The sequence below is a fragment of the Symsagittifera roscoffensis genome, chromosome 1, assembly GCF_963678635.1.
Source record: "Symsagittifera roscoffensis chromosome 1, txSymRosc1.1, whole genome shotgun sequence".
NCBI lineage: Eukaryota > Metazoa > Xenacoelomorpha > Acoela > Convolutidae > Symsagittifera > Symsagittifera roscoffensis.
In genome coordinates this window covers 59,419,341-59,442,976 of record NC_087062.1, presented here as the reverse complement: position 1 = coordinate 59,442,976, position 23,636 = coordinate 59,419,341, and the positions used below count along the sequence as shown (strand labels likewise).

Sequence of the window (23,636 nt, the reverse complement as noted above, 5' to 3'; positions counted from 1 at the left end):
TTCGGCACTCTCTAGCCTGGCTTATTGGGTCTATCGGAGATAGATCGGCCGACGCCTCCTTTGTAGGAGACATGAAGGACGATGGTGCCATTAGCAATAAACTCCCATCGACTTCCCCATCGTCGTCTTCACTGAACCGGTATTCTAGCAAGTCCCTTTCCAACGCTCCTAGATCGGTCTCTCCCGGTTTCTCCGTCTTACTTCCGGTCCCGTCATCGTTATCGTCCTGATCCATCAATTCATCGTCGTCCGCATCAGGATTCGGCCTAGGTCCCGAGGGTCCTTGTCGCGCGTCTGTGCCCGAATCCGGCCGAGCCGGTACGGCCATGTCTCCTGCATGATAAAACAATTCATCATCGACCAGGAACTCTACCAACTCCTCGCCATGTGGGGCCAGGTCCTCTATCGTTATATATGAGCCTCCTCTGCTCTCCCTTGCCACCTCCAGCATCACCACTTTCGCTTCTCCTGACCACTTCAGTCTCGATAAGTCATCCGCGGAAGAATATACTTCGTTCCACGTTTCAGCCGAGACCTCTGGTCTCCTGGAGGGTAGTGCTTTGATCTTTTTCCTGCTCCAGGCATCGGGGAATGAGAAGTCGAACGTATGCGCGGCAGCAACGTTCCAGCTGATGAAGCGCGGCTCCATCCCTCCACTCCACTTCAGCATTCTCTTCTCTGCGTCACGAGCTGCTCCAATACGAGGGGCAGTGATGGGAGATGTGACTCCCAACAACATCCTCCTTATCGGTGGATATCGATGGCATTGGTCCGGCAGCGGCCTGGACCCAGGAAGCCATGTTTGTTGATTCTCTTTCGCATGGGCATAGGCCCCCGGCAATTGAGGTACTCCCACAGCCTCTCCTGTATCCTTCACCACTGGTCTCAAATTCCAGAGTTTTGGGTTAAACTGGATGTGGGACAGATCCTCACGGCCCATTCTGCATTTGAAGTGGTTGTTGAAGTCCATCAACACCCAGCCTGGCTCTGCTATTCTTCCAAACAGCCTATCGTCGCTAGCCAGCTTCCTCAGTTCACTCTGTTCTACCCAATTCAGCACGGAACAATCCACTACTGAGACCAGGTTGACGTACAACACTGAATTCCTGTACGCTTTAACTTGCACATCCGGGAACGCAAAAGACGTCACCGGTCCATACACCACTGTGACGAATTCCCTCAGTCCGTGGACCAGAGCCAACGGATCAATCCGCATCATGACAGCTAAGTCTGTTAGTAAGGGCATGCCACAATACTGCTTACATTCGCCTGCGTTCGTCGCCACCTTGTCCTCTCCTGTGACGCTTCTGTTCTGTTGCAAGAGGTATTGAAGCAGGAGAGTCCTCCAGTCTTTCATCTTCTTGAGCGAGGCGGTTTCCAACTGTGAATTGAACTCACGACTGGGTCCCTGTAGTTGTTCAGGGTAACGTAATAGCACAAGCAAATCTCCCAGTCGACCATAGGATATGGCAATCAGAGTCAGGAGTCCGTCCAATCTCAAATCTGCCAACGCTTGGGTAAAGAGGTTTGCCGGTCCTTTCACAAAGTTTTCATGACCAAATGTCACGTATAAGGCTAGCACCAGGCCAATCGACAACTTCCTGATGTCTTTGACGAAGCTCGCGATCAGGTTCCTAGATGCCTTCGGATAGCACGTCGATAGGAAAGATGGCGTCCATCCCACTCCCATTCCACCCAAGATAGCATCTGATCGTTCATACTGTGCCTTCGTGGCCAGCACGTCAGCTTGGAACTTGTCCAACGACATCGTGCTTACGTCTTGCATCAGTTTCAACATCTTGCCTCCAGCCAACTCCCGGGCATTAAGTAGATTCTTCAGATACGCGTGTATCTCTTTAATTATTGCCGGCGCATGCTCAAACGCGTCCTCACCCAAGGTGCACAGCCTCGGTGACAGATACAACCATATGTTGTTGTGTGGCTTCGTACGCAAAGCTATTGCCATGAGGTCCTCCTCTGCTGACGTCATATTCTTTCTGATCATCCTTCCCTGCTCATTCTCTGCATGATCCATCTGTCTGAACCAGAGATCGTCAGCCACCTGTTGTACTAACAGATGATCGTCATCTACCCCTGGTCTTAACTTCAGCAATCTGGCGAAGTTGGACAGCTCCAACCCGAGAACCTCATCTAACACCAACCGAGTTGTGCTACAATCTTTGAGTCCCTGTATGGCATTGGAAATGTCAGCCCAAACGACAGGAAGCTCAGATCGGGACGGATAGTAATTGTCCGGGTCCACCACTCTGTTTGGGGCAGGAATTATCACGTTAAATATTCCCTCTGCTATCGTCGTGACCATTGTGTACACAAATTGAAGGGGTTCAGGCAACGCAGCGTAGCCTGGTGACAATACGAAGATCAACTTCACCACATTCATGGTGAAACGTTGTCTTGCTGCTGCCTCTACCTCGGCCATCGCCGAGAGCAGTGTCATTATCGCCTCCCCTATAACTTCGTTACTCGGGATCGATCCATCCGTCAGACGTGACAATAAGCCCCTGCTTTGTAGATGATCATTTGAGCCTGCAACCACTATTACCTGCGGCTCCATGCTGACCACTCTCCGTACACTTATCATCATGCCTATCGCCTGTCCCCAGTCCAGTTTAGGCGCCGTTAAGAAAATCACATCGGGCCAGAATAGAGAACGGGGCGTGTAGAGATAATCGGAGCCGGCCACAACCAGATATTTGGCAGCCTTCATGTCCAAGGGGTCATAAGCTGCAAAAAGGCCATCGCCTATTGGGGCCTTCAGGTTCCCGTATCTCTTATCGTCTCCAACCACTGTTGTAGTTCGGGGGTAATCCCTCGAATACTCACCCGGCGTCTGACCGGGTGGTTTAGCGAATTGTCTGTACATCTTGTGATGTTTGTTATTGGGCTTGTTCTCCGTCTGGAACTTGCCCTTGCGCACAGGTGGTGTCCTTTCCCGGGTCCTATCTCGAACGTCGGTGAGCGACCGGGTGTTTAAAGGTCCAAAGGTATTGTCTTGAGGTAATCCATCCAGGTCTACATGTCGGAGTGAGGTCGAGGAGCTGAATTTCTCCTGCTCTGCTAGCAGCCAATCCACACCCGGTATCCGATAAAGTCGCGACACTGTGGGACTTTCACCGCCAGTCATTCTCATCGCATCCTCCCGACACGTCAAGGTATTCATATTCAACTTCGCCGACATGTCCGTCTTATACTGACCCCAATGACTAGGATCTGATCTATTCCAAAGCAGCCTGCTGCCTGATTCGATCCCCTCCGCTGGCACGGTACTTGTAGACGGTCCTGCTGTCGAAGCAGGATTTGTCGTGGCAGGCGAATCGTTCCTCCTAGACGCGGTCTGGGAGTTATTCCTGTTGTTCTGTTCCACCGATCTGCCGAGTCGGCTTCCAATCGATTGCGGCCTGGGAGGAGGAGCAGTCCCTAGCCTGTCTCTCACGTTCGAGCTCGGAGCGACGGTTGCGGCTCCAACCGTCTCCGTTGCCAAGGGCCCTAGACGGTTGGCGAGAGATTCGGGCACGGTTGCCCTTATTCTACTCCCTCCGGTCGAATTGGTCCGAGCCAAAGAACCGGTCGCCCTCGACTCTTGCTCCGCTTCCCTCAATTGCGTCTGAAACACATCATTAATCCAATGCCTCCCTCGTTGGGTATTGAAGTGCACTCCATCTTTAGTGAGCGCGATGTGGTCAGTCATGCGCAGCATATTTTCGAGATCCAGGAGTCGCAACTCGCCAGGGTTGTTTCTCACCAGACTGCGGGTCATTTCATTCCACCGCGTCACGTTGCCATTCATGAAATCTGCAGCTATGGTGCCCACCAAAGGATTTGGTGGTATTGTGCACAGGATCACGAGTTTGGGTCTGTACTTTTCTTTCAATTCGTTCAAGAGACACACCAATAGAGGTTCCCACTTGTTCTCCGGAGTCACGGGGGCTCTCGAGACGTCATTGGTCCCCAGCATTATTATTAATGTATCCAAATGATCCTCGCTCTGGAACTCCATCATTTTGATGACCTGAGCCACTGAGGCTCCTCCAAAGGACAGAATGGTAGTCTGACCATAGACGAAGATCTCATTCAGATCTCTCACCAAACTGTCTCCAATGATCAAATGGCGACTCCCTGGGGGAATTACTTGGTCGTTCGTGGCGGGGTTCCAGCTCATGTCATTCAGGCAGGCTCGAGGATGCTCGGCTGGCACTTGCGTGAACTGATGACGTGCCATCAGATTCTTCCTGATGTCTACCACGCGAGACTTCTCAAAGACTCCACCAGGCGCAGAACACGCTATCGTGCGGGTTGCTCGCTCCGAGCTATTTGATGAATGATCACGACGCTGGGAAGGAACGATCCTAGCCAGTGTCCGCTCAGTGCCTCTGTTGATCTCATCCATCGCGGCTCTGGCCACTTGGTTAAATGATTCCTGAAATTGAGGAGCTAGATAGGTGTCAGAAGGGTCTGGTATCGTAAACCTCTGACTCGAAGCAGACGGTCGTGTCTGCTGAGGAGCCTCGGGCCCCCTTGATGCACGCAAATCCAGAACCTCAGGTCCTCTCGATGCGCACAGCTCCTGCGCTGTTGTCCTGGGGCGTGTGTCGTTAGATCCCTCCGAGGACCTCATGCTCGCCAGGATTTCCGGTGATACTTGGCTCACCTTCGCCATATACAGCTCCTTCAGGTGCTTTATCTCATCCTCCATGTAGGCCACCTGCAGATCTTCAAATTTCTTTTTCCATTCGTCTCTCTCCCGAGCTATGGCCCTGTACTCCTGAAGTTTGGCACACAGCTCACTCTGATCTCTCTCCTTCTTCTCCAGTGTCTCAATCGTCTCCGACGTCTGGATCTCTATCTCGCTCACTCTCACTCTCTTTAGGGGAGGAGCAGCTGTTGGAGAGTCGACAGAGTGTGACGGGCCTGGCCCATCACGTTGTCTCTTCGCTCCAATGAGTGGCTGCGCAGGTTGGACGGGCAAGGGCATCTCACCTAGCCGGTGGTCCCTTTGCTCACCTAGTCCTGGCTCACGAGCCAGGTCGTGGCCAGACATTTCTCCGCGCCTCCATCTCATCAATCGGTTTCGGCCTCTCTCGGCGGTCCCGGACTCACCGAAGGCCAACATCAACACGACTTCTGTAGGGCGATTCCCTCGACCCTCTCTTCCCAGTGCATTGAGGAGTGCGACCACAAACATCGCCAACCCCGGGTCTTCTCGTGTAAAATCACAATCGATCAGCCGCTGATAGATCTCGTCTAGAGTCGCTCCTAGACTCGCTGAGAGGAATTCCATGAGTTCTTTCGTGTCACCCATTTCTTTTTGTGTTGATTCTTCTTGTCGTGTCGTGTAATTTCTTTCTGTCTCCTCTGATTCAGTGTTCAGTAAACAATTTTCGATCAATCAAGATCTAAAAAACAGGTCGCGACTTAGAACCATCATTTTTGGATGCAACATCAATCAATTCTTTAAAACTCTCCATTGAAATTCTCTTCACAATTCTGATTTAAAATTTAGCACCAAGGTGGATCGTCCACCTTTATCTTTGTCAGAGTAGCACGAATAAGCGCTGTCACCTTGATGACACAAACATAAAACATATCATAACAATAACATAACATAAACACATAAACATCACACACCTATACTATCATATAAAAACCTAATTCCTAATACTGTACCTAAAGCCTAACCTAAAACTTGACTCTAATTCTTATCGAGCAACTTAATAAAAACCACTTATCGCCGAGCGCAATTCTTAGCATATGCTCAGATAGTATTTTTTATGTAAGTAAACCTCTATGTCAGTCTCTGAAAATATCACATGCACAAGAGCGTACAACTCTCTCGGATGTAGCTTTCCCCTATTAGGATCGTATACTGGCAACGAGAGAGAGGTCACACCTCTCTCAACCAGGAAATCCCTAAGTCGAGTCAAGGCCAATACCAAGCTCTCCGGATTCACGTGTTGCCTATCAGTAGCTTTCGTAACCAAAAAACACAAATATTTCCCTGGTATCTGTGATGCAACAGGGGGCAACGCTATCATTCCTCCTACACCCGGCCTCTGTTTCCACAAAAACTCGATATTCTTGTACTCTCTTTTAAAGTCGGCCGCTAGTGCTGTTTTGAAGCTTACGTCCGCAGTTATCGCTATGGCGCACGTGCGTTCCGTGAGTATGAAATCGCTGTCCGTTATAACGATATTGTTCGAATAGTGGTTCGGGAGATCAAAATACGATTCAAAGATTCGTCCAAAAGGTGGTTTCTTAGCATTCTCGCCCTCTGTCTCTAGTTCTCCGGTTTCCCTTGCCGATTTCAATTTTTTTATTATGAGATTTTCGGTGTGGGTGAGTCCTACCCCCACTCCCCGGACAAAAATATCCATCGACGTCCCCGTCGATCGCCCAAAGTCTAGGAAACCGAGGTTGGATTGTGGAACACGTAGAGGACCATCTGGGGCGACCCAGTTGGACTCGGTATTGTCATGACTGATGTATTTGACGCCGTCTCTGTCGACGTCCTGAATCGTCAGGATCGTCTCGTTTGGATCTGTCGGCAGATCGTGGAGCCATTCGAGCACGCGCAAGTTTGTTAGTTCTTGCTCATGAGTCTGTTCCGCTTCTGGTTCGAACTCCACTTCCGGTTCTGATCGATCGTCGATCCAATCTTGATCCATATCGTTCACAAGGTCAATTTCTTCTAGCATCGCTACTTCGTCCAGCCCCACCAGCGAGTCTATGACATCACTCACTACTATCCGGTCTACAACGAAGTCCTCGCCATACGGATTGTATTTCTTCTGGTTTTTTCCCCTCTTACTTTGGCGTGTCTCCATAGTGAGCGGAAAGTCAGGCTGTATTCCTTTGTCAATTTCGGTTTGTTCCGGGCAATCCCAGTCTTCTTCGGCATAGGGTAGAGTTTCATCGTCCACCTCTACTCGCTCAGTCAACTCGAGATCCAGTGGTAGATCACAATTGTCCACCATCTCATTCCCGTCGTTCTTGTCGCGAGTACCCCTTTCATTCACTTCACAAGCAGGATCCACTATTAAATAGTCTCCCTCTTGCATGTCCGCTGGGATGCACCAATCCTCGGACGAGGCGTTGTGTGGTTTGATATTCTCGTAATGAGCCGCTCTTCCGGTGCTCAGCCGATAAAAACGACCTCCTTGATGCACCTCTGTTATCTGAAATGGACCACGCCATTTCTTTAATAGTTTCTTGGTTCCTTTTGGTGGAACCACTTCCTGGAACACCCAGACGTAATCGCCAACTGAGTAGGCTTTTGCATCGGCTATTCTTTTATCAAACCTCCTTTTTTGTCTAATTTGCGCCTGTTGCGTATTGCTCCTGCATAAGTCATTAAGGTCCTGCTGTCTTCTAATAACGTCCCGCACGTACGTTTGCGGTGCTGTCCTCTTCCCTTCATATTCAGGGTAGAAGAACGTTAATGGGAGTGCTTTTTCGTGACCCGTCAGCATCATATGTGGGCTTATTCCCGTGGTGGAATGCTCCGTGCTGTTGTAAGCACCCATCACTTGCGGCAAGTGCTTGTCCCAGTCATCCATATAGCGTGAGCAGTAGACTCTCAACATGGATACCAGTGTGAGATTCTGCCTCTCGACTAGGCCATTCGTTTGCGGGTGATAAGTGGTCGAGTGGGCCTGCGCTACCTGCGACCTTTTCATTAACTCTTTGGTGAGATCACCTACGAATGCTTTGCCATTGTCCGATTGGAACGTGATGGGGCAGCCATGCCTTGCTATCCACACGTTTATCAAATGATCGCATGTTTCTTCTGCCGATGCTGTCATGCAGGGTGCTGCCTCCGCATACTTTGTAAAATGGTCGATCATTACCAGCACCTGATTATAGCCCGTTGCTGTCATGCAGATTTTCTGATGATCAATTTGCACCACTTCGTTGAAACCTGACGATTCTATTGACTGTAGGGGGAACCTTAGTTTCCTGGGATCCTTTGCCTGTTGACAAGACAGGCATGCGGCTATCCATTTCTCACAAGCCTTCTTCAATCCCGGCCATTCGAATCGTTTTTGTATCCTGTTATACACTTTGTCCACGCCTTGATGTCCCATCTGATCATGTGAGCGAAAGAGCAATTCAGTCTGGTACAACTGTGGTAACACTATTGAATTGTATTTATAAAGGACCTTGTCCTCCTCCTTGCGCTTACAGGCTACGATTCCGTCCTTATTCAGGTACAACAAGTCTTTCCTCTTCAGGTAAAATTGCTTCAGGATTTTGTAGCTGTCTTCTTCCAAGTCTCCCTTGTCAGGTGCTCCATTCTCGATCCATCTTTTCAGACTGCTCGTCATTCTATCATTTCGTTGAGCCCTCAGGAGATCCGACAGCCTGTACCTGGCTTTCAAATACGTCTTCACCACGTTCATTTGCCCACTCATTATCTCCGGAGCATGAGCATCGTCCATCAACTTGACACACCATATCTTTTTCAAAGGCGTCGCTTCTTGCACAGATGGTTCCAGATTGGTACGGACGACCGTACCATGTGGCAGCAATCTGGTTGGGCGTTTTGAAACTGCTATCAGCTCGAGCTCGTCTGCGGCATTATCTACCACAGTGCCCTCTTCATCTGAGGTGTATCTGTCCCTGTCTGGATCCTGATGTGTTTCTCGGTCCAGCCCACGCTGCTTCCAGTCTACCAATAAGGAGTGGATTGCGACCTCTGACACATCGGAATTGGAAGTTGTTTCAGACGTGTTGTCCCAGGACTGGGGTCTCGAGTCACCACTTGAAACGACTGATTCCTCAACATCATATTCCAAGTTGTCTGAGATGTTTCTTGACTCCCCGGACAAAACTCTGTCCATCGGTCGCTTTGAACCCGACTCCCCGGACAAAATTCTGCCCCTAGGTGGTCTAGTCAACCTCTCCCCGGACAAGTCGTCCTGCACGGGCTCAAAGGTGTCTGACTCATCAGAGGAGACGTCCTTGACTGGCTCGAAGGTGTCAGACTCCCCGGACATTGTCTCGTCCATGGACGAACAATCTGGGCTTGGCTCGTATTCCTCTTTTGCATCCGTGAAGTGCACTCTCCTCGTGAAGCTAGATTTCGACCTGATCCTGACTTCCTCAGTAGCTTGGTTTTGATTCGATGTTCCATATTCAGTGAACGAAGTTCTCAACAATACTTCTTTCGGCATCGAGGTCACCAGCTGGTTGACGATCGACCTGCAATCCTGTTCAACGCCTCGGCTGCGAATGGACACTGGCCTCTTCTCTGTTCTCTCGGTGACAGTCAACCTCTGCATGGTCTCCATCCATTCACGATCATACCTATTCACTTCCCTATCCAACAAGTCACGGAGTTTTCCCATGACGTCCGGCGCCACGTTCACCGTCTTATTCAATAAAGCGATGCTGTTTATACCCAGCCTGGTCAGTTCTTGCTGTACCAAGTTGGATCGGACTAGCAGGTCCAACGGAACGGGTTCGCCTCTGGCTAAAAGCTTTATCTCCGCGGCCGTCTCCACTGGAAGGTCAGGGTGTCCAGGTATAGGATTTCCTGATTTGTCTAACCACCTAGTAAGTGGCAGCTTATCGTAGGTTTCTTTGTCCAGAAAGGAAAACCCCTCTTTGATCTCTGATTGGTTAGCCTGCTTCTCCTCGAGGCGCTCATAAAATTCTGTCTTTTTACTGAGGCTATCTGCGTTCTGGTGCTTGTCACGGGTACGGTGCTCTATGACCATGTGGTATCCATCCAAGCGCACGATCCAACGACCAATGTAGCTTTGATCCATCGAATAGGTTTTCAGCCAGGCAAGGGCACGATTGTCCACACGTAACTTGAATGGAGCACTCCCCAGGTAGGCCCTGTATTTTTCCACGAACGTGATCACAGCAAACATCTCCGCTTTTGGTGCGCCGTACTTCATCTCAGTGTCACTCAGGACTTTACTTCCATAAGCTATCGGACGAAGAACCGTTCTCCCGTTCCACTCCTGCTCTTGGTGAAGTATGCCTGATATCGCAACCACTGATGCATCCGTGTCCAGCACGAACATTCCCTTCTCCGTTGGCATGCCGAGGACCGGTGCCTCGCAAAGTTCACGTTTGATGTTTTCAAATGAGACTTGTGCCTCATCAGTCCAGGTGAACTTTTTGCCCTTGTTTCTCATCAATCTCTGCATGGGGTATATTTTGTCAGCATACCCCTTGATGAACTCACGATAATAATTGGCGAATCCCAGAAAACTCATCAACTGTGTATCTGTTTTAGGTGCCTTCCAGGTCAACACCGCTTCAACCGCTTCGGGATCTGGTCTCACTCCATGTTTGTCAACCAGGCGGCCCAAATACTTTATGGAATCCCTGAGGATTTCACACTTAGAGGGTTTGCATTTCAGACCCGCCTGCTTCATGCAAGAAAACACCTCCTCCAACCTCACTATGTGGTCTTCTAGGGTTGGTGTTGCAATCACAACATCATCGACATAACACATGATGAGATTCCCGTATTTCTTAGTGACGCTCGTGAGTGCCTGAGCCATCAGTCGCTGGAATGTGGCCGTCGCGTTGCACAATCCGAATGGCATCCTCTTCCACTGGAACAGTCCCAGCTCACACGAGAAACCTGTTTTCTCTCGATCTTGCTTTCTGAGTGGCACTTGCCAGAATGCTGAGCCCAAATCCAACGTCGTGAAGAACTTAGCGTCTCCCAGCTTGGATAGGCTCTCATCGATGCGGGGAATGGGGTATGCGTCTTTTATAGTCACTGCGTTCAGATAACGGAAATCACAACAAAACCTGAGTTGCCCCCCTTTCTTTTTCGCCATGACCACGCCACAAGCCCATGGGGACTTCGACGGCTCAATCATGTCGTACTCCATTAACATTTCAATTTCCTTCCTACGCGCTTCTGACTTATTTGGGGTCATTCTTCTCGCCCCTTCCCTATGAGGTACCGAGCCCTCTTCTATCTCAATCTCGTGCTCTACAAAATTGCAACAACCTATATCGGCCTTATGCTTTGAAAAAACGTCTGCGTTCCGATCTAGCACCGCCCTGAGCGAATCTAGTTCCTTGTCAGATATTTTACCCTTCAGATGTTCCATCTCAGGTAGGACAGGCCTATTCGCTGCTAACTCTGCTTCCGTCGGCCTCTCAGGAAAGTTGGAACAACTAGACAGCCCATCATCTGTTTCCGACTTCATTGAAAACAATTTCCTAGAAGATTTCAATTCAATTACTCTTTTCATTATACATTCTTGGTTCGCATGTAATGGACATTTAGTTACGTCAAACTTCTTCAAGTTCTCCACACTCAGAAAGTCTGTGTTCAGAGGCAAAGCGTAGCCAAGTTTCTTTCCCCTCTGTATTGTCACTGTTGTTGCCTCTGTGTTCAATAACACACTCACACACAGTCCGCTCTGAGTGAGTGAGAAGCTTCTTCCTAAAATAGCCGAGCTTTTACTGTTTGGATTTGGTACCAGACACACCTGTCTGTCATTGCTGAGTTCATTCAAGTTCCTCATCCTAAACGTTGCTATTACGGCTTGGTTCGGTTTTAATCTAACTTTTCGATCCAGAAAAATCGGCACCTTGGCCTGATTAATTAAGATCTTATTAAGGGGTCTTTTCTCATACTTTCTTTCAGGATCCTTGATCCTAATCAATCCGTCATTGAGATCGATCGTGACGTCAAAGTTGCGAACGAAATCCCTTCCTAGGATGAACTGGTCAGATTCATCCAAATTCTCTACTACTAGGAAGCTCATCCAAAGATGTCTCCCTCCGAGCTGCAGTGAGATGATCAGAGTTCGTCCGGCGACATAGATCGCTCCCTGATTGGCAGCTGCCAACCTGATTTTTGTCGGTATGAGATCCGACCTATCAAAACCCATGTCGGTCCAAGTATTGACTGGCATGACACTAACTACTGCTCCCGTGTCTAGCAGTCCCTTTACTGAAAGTTGTCTGCCTTGCACGTCCAGAACGTGTGCGGCCAGATCTGCCTCGCAACCAATATGCACAGCATCTTGTTCGAGCATCGCGTTGTGTCCGATTCGTCTGACCTTCAGCTCCTCTTGACCAATGTATATCCGGCCAACCTGATCGTTCGCATCAGTTATGTGAGCTTTCGTGTAGATATTGATGCCATCCACGTTCATCAGAATCGGGTAAGGGCCATGGACATCGATATAATGTCCGTCCACTTTCATCAGCCTCGGACCTCCCGTTGTGAGCAGCGCTCGCACTGCCCTGGAGTCCAGTTTGGGATCCTTCTCCTTCAGGTAGTCGGCATAGATGTCCAGGTGGACCAGTGTAATCTCGGATGGCTCGCTCAGGTTCTTGACCACCTGGTGCCCTGCGACTGAGATGATAGACATTATTTTGGTCCCTGCCTTCGTCATGCCGAAAGTCTTGCCAGATATAACGTTCAGTTTTAGTCCCTGTTTCTTGGGCTCTTTTTCTTCTTCTGCTCTTGTCGTCTTACTCAGGACATTAAGACTTTCCCGAAGATCTGTGCTCTCCAGCTCCGACCTTACCCATTGCTCCACTTCTTTCGTGGCAAGGTCCTGTTTGACATTCTGCAGCGCTGTCCTTGCCGCCAGGCCGTAATCCACCTTGAGTGGACTAGACGACTCTGCTTCGAGGTTCGAGGCTACCACCTCGTCAGGCCATGTCTTAACCTTTTTGGTCGCAAAGGTGCTCGGTGTCGTTTCCTTTCTCCGAGATTCAGCCTCGTTCATCAGACGTGCTCGACTGGCCTTGACACCCGAAAGCGCCTCTTCGTGGCGGGGATGTTTCGCGTCCGCTACTGCGTCCCAAAATTGAGTACAATCCGACTTGAAGTGTCCCTCCAAATTACAGAAGAAACACCTCGGACCATATTTCATGATGAGCCCCCTGACGTACTCCTCATGATCCTCGTCGGTCGCGTCGGCGTCCTCAAGAAAGTGGCCTATGGCCTTCATGTTCTGTTTGTATGCAGAACACGCAGAAACGTGATGGTCCATCGAACCACAATTCGCGCACGACCTCCTCTTGTCCATGTCATCGCGAGGTTTGTACCAACTGGAATTCGCACCAGTGTTTGTCCCGCTATAGTTGCCATAATTGCTGTAACGGTTTTGCGCCCTCGGTTTTATGAGTAAATACTCGCGTGACTTCATACGCAAGTCGTCGGGCGTGGGTACCTGGTCAAGCGACAGGGTGAAGTGAGTGGCCAACATCGTCTTCAGCTCCTCACTCCTTACTCCATCCATAAACTTCGAAGCAATCGCCAAGTTTCGCTCGGATATTCTCTCATCCGGGTTGCTTCTCCTCCTGAGCAATTCAAGGTCGTCCAAGAAATTATCTATTGATTCTTCATCTCTCTGACGCCTCTTCTCGAACTTCACCATGGCCTGGTGCCCTTGTACTCCAGAGCCGAAACGATTCAGCAGGATGTCGAATATCTTGCGAGCGCTGTCTCTCTCATTGGCTCTTTTCGCCATTACACAATTTAATGCAGTACCCTCCAGGTTGCTCGTCAGCGCGCTGCACTCTTGTTTCTTGGAGAGATTCTCTTCCTCAAAGTGTAACTTCATCACCTCTATCCAAGTATCAATGCAGCCGTCTGACTCGTCTTTATATGACTTCGGCTTTTTCAGTGTTCTTCTTGACCTCTCTCCTCTCTCGGTTGACTTCGATAGCTTGGTGATGAATGTTTCAAGAGATCTGTTCAGAGGCTCAAACATCGAGGCATACATCGTTGTGTCTTGCGAGACTGTAGTCAGATCTGGTACTGAACTGACTTGTGGCACGGTTGGCAATCTTGTCTCCGGGGTGGCATCTGCCTCCGGTGGGACTGGATTTGTCCAGCCAGGCCTCTGCGGGGCTGCCCTTGGCCGCTCCTTGTTTCTATGTTCGTAGTTCGTTCTCGAGCCTTGCTGGGCTCTGGCACTGTTGCCCGTACCATCTCCAACATTCGCATGGCGTGAGCGCTCCCTTGAGTTGGAATGCTCCTGCCAACTATTCCCATTCAGGATCGCGTCAAGCTTCCGCATCATCAAGTCAGATTTGGCGTCCAACCTCCTTTCCAGGCCAGTCATCGTTTGGGCGTAGGTATTATCATGATCATTCAACAATCGCTCGATCTCTCTTGTCATCCTAGCCTCTCTTTCCTCTGACTCTTTGTTTGCCTGTGCCAGGCTCTCGGCCAGGCATTGATCGGTGTCACGAATCAATTGAGCCTGATCAAACCTCGCCTGCGACTTCACGTGCGTTAGCTCATCTTTCAAATTCTCTCGACCATGGTGAGCTCTCTGGTCAACTTGATCTATCCTCTTAGTCATGTCTCGCCTCAATTCATCCAGGCCATTCATCACACCAGCGAACATATCACTTATGTCACCAGCTGCCCCCAATGGCGGGGTTAGCCCCAGAGAAGACGAGGTCAACTGTGGCTGTAGCCTAGTACTTGATGACGCACCGCCCTTTTGCTTGTGCATTGACGTCATCAGTCTGTCAAACGTTGATGATGCTCCCATCGTTATCCCATCTGACATAGGCCTGGTCGGCGAGGCAGAAGACGCCTCCCTGCTCATGTCGTTCCTTGGGCACGGTGTGAAGTTCACATCCGGATGGGTTATCTCCGGGTAGTCATCACTGGAAGTCAAACCTACAGTTGGTAGTGACGCCATGCGTTCGTCGTACAAGGACTTCCAACTCTTCTTGGCCTTCGAGAACGTCTGCTCTTCACCCGGACTCATACTCGACATCATCGCGTTGTTACTCTGTTTGGCCAAGGATGAGTGTGCACTTGTCAGATGTGAAGGTTCCTTTCTCCATTTATAGCTCTTAGTCTCTGATTTGGACATTCCCCTGTACAACACTTCCTCCCGAGGTTCGACCTCGGGACGCTCCGAGGTCTCCTCTGTCCTCTCGGCTTCCTCCCGTTCGAGGACCTCGTCTGGCTCAAAGTCGGGTCGAATGAGCGTTCGCTCCCCTTCGTCAAAGGGATCCACCAGCGTTTCGCTCGCAGGCTCGGCCTCGGCGCTCCACCTTTGATTGCCATCGAGGTTTTTCTCGCTCCTTAGTTTCATTTCGATCACTGAAAGATCAGTTTGACCTTTAGTCGATTCGTCTTCAGCAAACGCGTCGGAAGCGCTGCTAAACGAGGTTTGGCTACGCCTAGTTCTAAATTTCCGCGTGCTTCCCTTGCTTAGCCTGGGAATTTTAGTAGTCGATCCTAGCGAGTCCCTGCGCTGCATAGTTTTTATCAAAATGAAAGTATTCGTAATTTGATGGCAATGCAAACGTACCACAAACAAGATTTAGTTAAATCACTTAACGCTGCCTACTCGATTCCGTCAGTATCAAAATGTCTCTTAGATCTCTCACGACTAAATTAGTGACTCAGCTAAAGTTACACACAGGGTCTACCCAGTATTGATATAATGCTAACTCAACCCGGTTGTATAATATAACAGTATCACTAAGTTTCCACAAGATATAATCGACACACAAAACACAATCGATAATCAGATAAGAATATCCTACAGGTGACAGCGACCTTTTGTCAGTATCAATTTATCGCCACACAATTTATCAAGTCACTGCTTTGTTAAAATTAAACAATCTTTGATAAAAAGCAGTGATGATTCAGAAATAGACAAATAAAACTTAGTCTTAAAGAAAAAGACTTCCCCCAATCGGAACGATCCGAAAGAACGAAGCCCAGGACACAGTCTTCTCAAGTGGGTGTGTGCCTGCCTAATACACCCACCGAGGTCTTCTTTTAGGTGTCCTGCGATTGCCCGAGCTGTCCTACTAAGTAGCTCAAGGCAACCCCTTGGTCGAAAATTCGTCAAATCTATGAAAAAGCTCTCCCACACTCGGACTGCTCCAAGTGCACGAGAGTAGGGAACAATTCTTCTTCTCAAGTGGGTGTGTATTTGCTTAATACACCCACCGAGGTCTTCCTTTATTTGTTCCCGGATTGCCCGAACTTTCCTATTAAGTAGCTCAAGGCAACCACTCAACCAAAATCACAATCAAAAAAAAATCTTGTTCGGGTACTTCTAATACACCCAATATAGAATCCAAAGTTGATCACGAATTTCCGGGTCAGAATGGGTTCTTATGACCCTGATAAGCACGCCTAATATCCTAATATGATCCTAATTAAATGGATATTTTCCGTTTCCCAAATGGCCACAGAAGGTTTACTCAAGTCTCTTACAAGGAGGGTCGCTAGAAGGTTTAAGACACTCCGGAGGGTTACCTCGGAGGGTACCTCAATCACCCAAGTTACTTCGGAGGGTCCCCCTAAATTTACTAAGGAGGGTCAATAAGATGCTTAATACGCTCCGGAGGGTCACTTCGGAGGGTACCTCCAAAATTTTCAAATTTTCTGATCTCACTTGGAAGGTTCTCCTACTAGCTTCAAAAAGCGTCAAAATAAGCTAAGGGTTCTAGGGGGAGCTGTTTCAACTTCTTAGGGTGATCTCGTGGAAATTTTCCACTAAGGAGGGTTGCTAAAGGGTTTAGCTGACTCCGGAGGGTCACTTCGGAGGGTTCCCCCAAAATCAAGAAAAAGGATTAAATCACCGCAGTAAAGCCTCTGAAAGCGGTCTACCTGACTTAAAACTAGGTTGGCTGACACGGTCAACCTTCCCAGTTGAATAAAAAGATGTTTTGATAAAATTTTCTGCCGCTCGGAGGGTTGCCCGTTACTTGGACCCTCCGAACCAACAAATTCTAAACAATTTTTCTTTTCCGAAATAATCAACCCAAAAACGGTTGCGATTCGGAAAAGTGGTCAAAAACGTCGACTTATGGTACCAAAATTATCCCGATCGGATAACTAGTCTTTGAGAAATCGCCAAAAACGCGTTCGTCAAAATGGCCTTTTTCACCACCTGTATAGGATCTGAAAGACTTTTTTCTCAATTCCGGTCGAAAGTGCCTAAAAATACTTGAAATGAGCGTAGTAGCCCTGTACGGCACTGGAATAATGCAAAAAACCGGACCAAAATTGGTTTAGAAACAAAAATTTGGCCAAAAACTATCAAATTTGGACCCTCCGATTCCTTCCTTTTCCAAACCTTAAGTCGTTAGCTCTATCCACGGAGCTACTCGGAGGGTTACCCAAAAATTTCTCTAGTAACCGAGCACGTTATGCTAGCACGCTCCTAACGCAAAAAATTTTATTGCTCTAACTCTAAAAACTCAAAAACTCGATCCCCAAAACAGATTGACAAAATACAGAAAATTATCAAAATTTTGGTCGAAAAATTCTCGTTTTTCTAACTTCCACTGAATCTTTGCTCACGCGGTTTCTTTAATAAAGGGGATCGAACTACGTGGCTACTCTCTATATAAAAGCTTTTTGCCTATCGGAAAAGCTCGGATATCCGAAAATTTGGGGGTCTACAGTTTGGTCGAAAATTGGTAATTTTCGACAAAAAATGGGTGTTTCTTATCTCTAAATAGGAGATAAGTAATATATAGTAAGGACAATAATCTATAAATAGTCGTTAATAAATAGTACTATACCCTCCTTTGCACCAAAATATCCGAATTAAGACCCTTAACTCGGAAATTTGTAATCGATGGAGGGTACAATCGGACCGCGCCAATCGTGCCCCCCACCACTTAAGTTTTAAGGAAATAGTACCCGAACGATACTATAATTGCTTCAACGATACCCAACAGTCGTTGCGGATGTTGTCCTTGATGTCCCTGTTGAGTGTGGAACACGTTGATCAGCCTGCCACTCTACCCTCCGGTCACCGGCAAAATCACCATTAACGTGCTTAAACACTCAAATTACACTCGAGGGAGGGTACCCAACCCTTCACCAAAACACACAATCTCTCTATCAGAAACGATATAAATCAATCTGAAACAACAACAAATAGGAAGGTCAGATCACATCTCGTCCGGAAATAACATATAAACTGTCACTTTATGTTTTTTACTGTTTTTGGTCTTTTTTGGATTTTTTTACTGTTTTTTGTACTTTTTTGTTTTTAAATAAATTTGTTTTTGGCTTTTTCTTGGTTATACACTATTTTTGTTTGGTTTTACGCTTTCTCTTTAATTGTTTTTGGTCCTGGGACCTCAGGACAAGCGGGCTCTAGATTTCCCACCTAACCCTCCGGCCCCCGGAATTTTCGGTGTTAACTAAGTTAAAAAGCAAAATTGCACTAGACGGAGGGTACGCACCTTCCCCCTAGTACAACAACGGTCATTAAGGCCTCTAACTCGGGCTTACGCCCGGAGCGGAGGGTACGTCGCTGAAACGCTTGCTGATCATGATGGTTTCATGCCTTTAACAGGCCCACCAAGGAGCGCCATAAAAACGTCTATGTAACATTCGCCCAAATATCACACAGCGACGGAGCGTAGAAAAAGTACCTATCAACGACTGGCAGGCGTCAGTTACCTTAATTCTACTCGTTTTTCACCGTCTCGACCTTGCCAGTTGATTTTCTGGTCTGTTTAGGGCAAAGTAAAAAGTTACCATTTTTAGGCCATCAGTCAAACGACTTTTGATCAGCTTTCGTTTGCATGCGAACACAACCACATAGCTGAGTCTCGGATCCTCAGACTACGTGATTGTCATTAAAAACACGGCTCGAACAACCTATTTTATTATGTTTTTGTGTGACAGTTTTATATTAAATCCATTGGAGATGGATTGACCCTTTCCTTTTTCTATCTACTCATGCTCTGAAATATTAAATAATAATGGTGTTAATTAAGATCTAGGACATTACAGCAGCTGTTATAGTCAGTTTACCCAGTCCCTTCACATATAACAGTCTCTGGGGGACCAAGCCTCCGCTCCCGTGATTTTCTTGAGATAACACTCTTATCTCCTATATTTCGTGTCCCGGGAGGGTTCCGTGGTATTTCTCTTCCCCCCACTGAAGCCTCCGTCTCCACAAATATCTGTCGCTAAGGTCCTTATCGTGTGTTCTTGCCACGATAAGAGGCTCCGTGTTTTTCTGTCTCTGATACAACTGTTCTTCACAATCTATATCGTGGTTCTGATTTTCGTCTTTTCTATTCAAAATGGCCGTCTTTTTTCTATTTCTCAGAAATGTTCTTCTTCCGATCGAAATTTTAAAAATAAAAATTCTAGAACATTCTGACCCTCCGTCGCAACACTTTTCTGTTCATAAGGCCTTTAGTCACTCTTTTTTCTGTCGCGGGAAGGTTATGCTGTGTCATCCGGCAGAATGGCACAATCACATGACTCCCAAATACCCCCGATCATCCAATAAAAAAAACTAGAAAGCTCATTTCTAGACTCTCAGACTTCCCCTCACCAAAAAATGCCAAAAAATCATCGATAAACAATCCAACCACACTCAAATTTTGACTCGGAAAAAAATTATTGGGCAGGATGAATCATTTCTCAAATTCTTTTCTCTCAATCAGTTCGACTCCTCAAAATAATAATTTCAAAACATTTTTCATTCCTATCAACCTTTTTTCAAACTAGTATATTTTTTTTTATCATAGACACCTTTGAAATATTTTTCCTATTCCTCCCAATTTTATGCATTTTTTTCGTAATTTTTCATTCCCTCCAGAAAGCCTATCTCAACTTCTCAAAAATCCTTGACTACCTCCTCAGGTACGATATTTCAACAACTATCTAAATGTTAAGACCGTTATTCATCAAGAAAGACATCTTTCTTCTTTTAATAATAATTGTCACCTTTCTAGTTTCCCTAATTTTGACAATATGTAAATGTGTACAAAAGGCAATAATCACCTTTGCACTGCCAACAATACTTTTATTCCTTTTCATAGAAGAATTTTATAAAGAACATAGATTTTTTTATTAAGAAAAAATAATTAAAATGTTTCAAAATTGCTAATCAATAACCAACCCAACAATCCCCCACCGACAATGACATCCCAGGAACCTCCAACAACACCAAAGTCTAGTCAAACAAATCAACTCCAATCATCAACACGTACTTCATTTCAAGAAAATCTATAAACATTTGAAGAAAGAAATACATTACTATTAGAACCTTCAATTCACGTAGTTCGCCACGCACCTCTAAGAGAACCACAATACGAACCAAGATACAATATTTATCGTTCTCTCCAACAAGATCTTAAAAGAACAAGACACCTTAGTCAAAACCAAAACCAAACATCTACAATAGATAGACAAATCATACATCCAAGACGAAATAGAAAGTTAACAACTCCCAGAGTTCATTTTAATATACCCTCATCAACATCCCCAAACCCTCTGGACCTTTCCATTAAAACAATTCAAAACACCCCTCCACCATTGCGAACGCTTTCACAACAAAACACTTCAAACATACCTTCGGATTGCTTAGGATCAACCCCCACATCCGAACAATTCCGTGAAAATCCCTTTAACCCCCCAACTTCAACACAACGTCTCCCACATTGGATGACCCAAGCCTTCTTTCAAAGTGAACCAAACTTGGTGAATGACCCTATAGAAATCTCATCCGATACATCTTTAGCACTATTAGAAACCTTATCACTAGCTTCAACCCATTGAACGATAAATCAAAATCCAACAACAACATTTCCACTAAATTTCCCTACAAATTTAGATGAAAGATATAGAAAACGTTTTACCAACAATATACCTCTACGATTAGATTGGAATACATTCAGAGCACGCCTCCCTTATTTGGTCAACATCTTGATAGCAACAGATTACATAATTGGGAACTCAACAGATTACAATACAGAGAAGATATTCATACAGACATACATGAACACAACATACAGATCCTTACACAAGACAATTTAACACTCAAATTTGAAATAACACTAAAGCTAAACATTGTGTACATCACCCTCTCCCCTTAGCTCCACCAAATATAACAGCCCAATCTTTACCTCCCCCATTTATCACACTAGAAGTTATCTATAAATACGATAGATATACATAAAAGACACTTGAATACATAACATTCTATAACCCATACTCGGGACTATTCTAGACATGTATCTTTTAGCTATTTGCTTCCTACAAACTCTCTCTCTCCACTAGTTCTTTTAGAAACAACATCCCATCAAAATCCTTCCTCTCGAACAGGATCACAACATTTATTAGTCACACATTATGACTGTGAAGAAAATGAACAAAAAACACTACATAAATACGCCATAAACCAAGTAACTCAAAGCGAATCCAAACCACAAGAAATAGAAAGATAAATATAATGGCACCCAAATATTAAACTCAAATCCGACGTAACATAGTTCTAATGACGAAAAATCATACATCCCAGTAACATTTTTGAAAAACATGGGAAAAACTGGTGGAAAGGTTTGCCCACAAGATAAAAGCAGCGCACGTTTACAAGAACTATCACTCAAGAACAATACTAATTTTGGCGCAACCCATTATGACATTAACTCAGATTTTAAATTGGGCTACACAATAAGCATAATCTTTCAAGAAGTGTCACTATCAGAATTAGAAACACTTCATCACTTATGTGAACTAGAACGAACACAAATTTTACATTCACATGCGTTCGCGGTACTAAAAATAACTTATGCACGATATTTATTATCAGGCATTAGATCAAACTTCACTGATTATGAAGGAAACATACTATGGTATTACACATGTACGAAAAAAGTATCACTACTATATGTTTTTGAAGATAGAAGATGTTAAAAAAGAATCCCTAGATTCTATAAAAATGAAGTAAATTTTGTCGACACACTTTCTGGACGAATAGATTTTTGGGATACAGCCGTCCCCTGTGGATCAAAAAATAGCCACAATGTTTTACAGCTGAACTCCAGATGAAGATAAATACTATCTTCTCACCCCATACCCTACACTTATGCCACCAATAAAGAAATTTTCAACAGAAAGTATCAGAGCTGTTGCTCGTAACCCCACTATAAATTTACAATCAATAGGTATATACTCCAGATCCGATTTAAAACATTACATTCAAATACAACAGTTTCAAGAACTCCTCACTAAAATGGATACGATACAAAGACAGTCAATAGATCAAAACTTAAGAAAACTCGCTCAAACCACAGGGCTTACAGATATCTATGTACATGACCACAGTGGATACTTTTAAGATATAAAAGGTTACATTTATTTAAACGGTGAAAAATACCGTACACAAGATATTTCTATTGATGTTTTTAGTTTTGTAAACCTGAAAAACGAACTTCTCGCCCTTCTAGGATGGCCCTATTACATCTTTAAAAGATTAACTATTTCATATGCTATGCTTAACTTTTTTGGATTTCTCTTCTCATTTTTGAAAAGAATCTATTACACATGCGCAATACAAACACAATTCAAAAAACAAGCATGTGTAGCACGCATATTGTTTGCAGGACTTTTTGGTTTTCTTTCAACCTCACTTAGAAAAAGTATCTTGGACGCTCAAACAAACGAATACAACAAAAAATTATTAACCACACCAAACGCATACCATACTCCACAAGTCAATAGAAATACAACATCTACTGCACCACAATTACACAATTTACATAATAACCATCCGTTATCTTTAGTACCACGAAGCTATAGAAATACAGCAATAACAGAGCACATCTCTTCTGGTCATAGCTACTCACAAAGCCCAGTTACTCAAATAGTAGCCCATCAGCCGAATATAGAAGACACATACGAACAAATCGTAGAACAGCATCGCACCACTAATTTACGTTCTCAGAATAACCCACGATGAAACGCCAGAAAGGATCCCTCAACCGTTCCCTTTCCTACGCATCCAATCTCTAATGTCACTCTCCTAACATATCAATCTCTGACCTCATTTCCTCTCCCTTACCATCATTATTCACTAATAGTTCACCACGCATGGATTATGATGATGATTCCACAAACACAATTTTTCATACCATCTCACAATTTAATAATTCCGATATTGACACCCAGATGAATTTCAGAATTCCGAGCCCAGCCCGTCCACTTTTTCGCAACCCCCCCCCCTTCCGTCCAGTCCAAACCCCAACTCCCGATGAACCTTCCTCAGCTCTTTTTTCCTACACCGACTCAAACCCAGTCCTCTCCCCAATGACAAGTGACCAACCCGACTCCCCTAGCCACGTCAATGAAGAACTAGAAAACGAGCCTGATAGTTTCATCACCTTACATCAATAGCTTCAAAACCCTAACACATTAACAATTAGTACGTAATAAAAGCCGTGTAACCAAATAAACCCTGTAATGAACATATTTCAGGGGGACCGATGGTTTAGCAGACCAATCTTTTAGCATAAAAAGTGAAAAATGAGTCTTTTTAGCAGACCATGTAACAAAACTGATGCATAACTGATTGACAGATTGTAAGAAAACGCTCACTCTTGGGTCAAGTTTCCCTGTTTAAGACAATTATCTCACAATTTTTCAGCAAAACTATCAACTTCAAAAACACAACAGTCTAAATTAACATCAAAACAAAGATTTACGCGCACAATAACATTCGTGTCGAAAAGAAGCGCAGCGGAGCAAGCGGTCGCTAATCGCTTATGCCGCGTTTGAAATTAGCGTTCTGACTTATTCCCAGTCTGCTAAACAACTGGTCTGCTAAAATCTCTAGCACCATATTTCAGCTCTCCCACGTGTCAGCAACTGCACG

At 45.8% G+C, this 23,636-nt stretch overlaps 1 protein-coding gene across 1 annotated transcript in view; it reads left to right on the top strand.

Moving 5' to 3' along the window:
• Positions 1-23,636, top strand: part of LOC134846602 (protein SET-like) — a 339,248-nt gene that overhangs the window by 237,419 nt on the left and 78,193 nt on the right. The gene's annotated exons all lie outside the window — the stretch shown is intronic.